This window comes from Manacus candei, unplaced genomic scaffold, assembly GCF_025592945.1.
Source record: "Manacus candei isolate 608988 ecotype Guabito, Panama unplaced genomic scaffold, ASM2559294v1 h1tg000002l, whole genome shotgun sequence".
NCBI classification, from domain to species: domain Eukaryota; kingdom Metazoa; phylum Chordata; class Aves; order Passeriformes; family Pipridae; genus Manacus; species Manacus candei.
In genome coordinates, this window is record NW_026138050.1 from 5995842 (window position 1) to 5998145 (window position 2304).

The following is a 2304-nucleotide window of genomic DNA, read 5'->3' on the forward strand; positions in this document are numbered from 1 at the left end:
AGGGACGCGCGGGGCGTTTGCGACGGCGGGAGCGCGCTTTACGGCAGTGCCGGGCACTGCGGGGGGACCGGGACAGGGGACAGAGGGTGAGGGGACAGGGACAGAGAGAGGGGACAGGGACAGGGAGAGGGGACAGGGACAGGGACAGAGTGAGGGGACAGGGACAGAGAGAGGGGACTGGGACCGGGACAGAGTGAGGGGACAGGGACAGAGTGAGGGGACAGGGGCAGAGTGAGGGGACAGGGACAGAGAGAGGGGACAGGGACAGGGAGAGGGGACAGGGACAGGGACAGAGTGAGGGGACAGGGACAGAGAGAGGGGACTGGGACCGGGACAGAGTGAGGGGACAGGGACAGAGAGAGGGGACAGGGACAGAGTGAGGGGACAGGGGCAGAGTGAGGGGACAGGGACAGAGAGAGGGGACAGGGACAGAGAGAGGGGACAGGGACAGGGACAGAGAGAGGGGACAGGGAACAAAGCAGGGGGATGGGGCGAGGGGATAGGGACAGAGAGGGAGGACAAAGAAGGGGGACAGGGACAGCGCGGGAGGGCAGAGCCGGAGGGACAGGGGCAGCAGGGTGACAGCCCCTCCGGGGCTCTGCCCCGCGCTGAGCGCACCCCAAAGCACCGGGGACGCGGCGATGGGTTCGGTGGGTTCGGTGGGTTCAGCAGGTTCAGCCGGTACCGGCAAGGGGGGACCCGCTGTTTGATCGCGCGGGGAAAAAAGGATGCAAACCCGGGAGAGCCCCGAGGGCGGTGGAAGGGCTGAGGGGAACGGGAAAGCGCCGGACCACTTTCACATGTATCGCTTCTCCCTCCTGTTTTCTCCCTGGAGGGATCAATGGGCACTGGCAGAAACTCACCAGGTTCTGTAGCAGCGTTATATACTTTGTATACTTTGTATACTTTGTTCATTTGTATTAGTTAAGGTGTGTACATACTGTGTTCATATTGTACTAACATGTGCTTTACACAACCTAATGTTTTGTGTTCTATTCTGGTGGATGCAATGAACATGCATCAAACTAAAGGGTCCTTTTCTTGAGTGATCACATTGAATTTAAAATACAATAAACTACAGAACTAATTAAAATTGCTCTTCTATAAAAGCCCTGTGTTTGCCAGCAGAGTTTATTCTCTTGTTATGCTGCTCCTAGCTTGAGTGTGAGCCTTCCAAGTCTTTTTGCACCTTTTATTCTGTGGGAACCATGAGTGTTGAATTCCCTGGGAACAGAGGAAATGCTAGCATGCACTGGAGTATTCCTGACAGCATGTGCTGGTCCATGGCCATCTCCCTGCTGTGACCACCCTCCTTGTGGGCTTGCATGGAGGTGCTGCTGGGTGTGATGGCTTTGCTCTAAATACCCAAGGATGGGCCTGGTGAGCCGCTCTTCCCAGAGCTTCCCGAGCTGTGGGTGCAGAAGGGCTGGTGGCTCACATGCCACGCTCCTGCCTCCATTCAATAGCCTGTCCTTCATGGCCAGGCTGTTGTCCTTTGTGGCCAGGTTGTCCTTCATGGTCAGCCCATCCTCCTCCATGCTCAGGCCACCTTTCATGGCCAGGCCGTCCCCTGTAGCCAGACCACCCTTCCTGGCCAGCCTACATTTCATGACCAGGCTGTTGTCCTTCCTGGCCATGCCTGTTCTTCACACTCTGGCCACCTTTCACTCCTGTACTGTTCTTTGTGGCAGACCTTCATGGCCAAGTTGTCCCGCATGGCTGGACACCTTTCACATCCAGGCTGTCCTTTGCAACCAGGCTCATCCTTCCCAGCCAGGCCATGTTTCATGGACAGAGTGTTGTTCTTCGTGGCCAAGCTGTCCACCATGGACAGGCCACCTTTCACATACAGGCTGTCCTTGGTGGCCGGGCCCATCATTCCTGGCCAGACCATTGTCCATCGTGGCCAGCCTGAACTTCATGGCCGGGGACACCTCCCTGGCCAGTCTGGCCTCAGGCAGCCAGGCCAGGCCCTGCCATGCCCGCTGTGTGCCCGTTCGGAGCAGAGCAGGTCGGAACGGTGCAGAACGGGTCAGTGCGGAGCGGAGCGGTGCAGAGACGGTCGGTACAGAGGGGTCAGAGCGGTGCGGGGCGAAGCGGGTCGGTGCGGTCCGGAGCGGTGCAGAACGGGTCGGAGCGGGTCGGTGCGGTGCAGAACGGGTCGGTGCGGTCCGGAGCGGTGCAGAACGGGTCGGTGCGGTCCGGAGCGGTGCAGAGCGGGTCGGTGCGGTCCGTGCCGCCTGTCGGCGGAGGCGGTGGCGAAGCCGCGCCCGCCCGTGAGTGACGGCGGCGGCACTTCCTGCG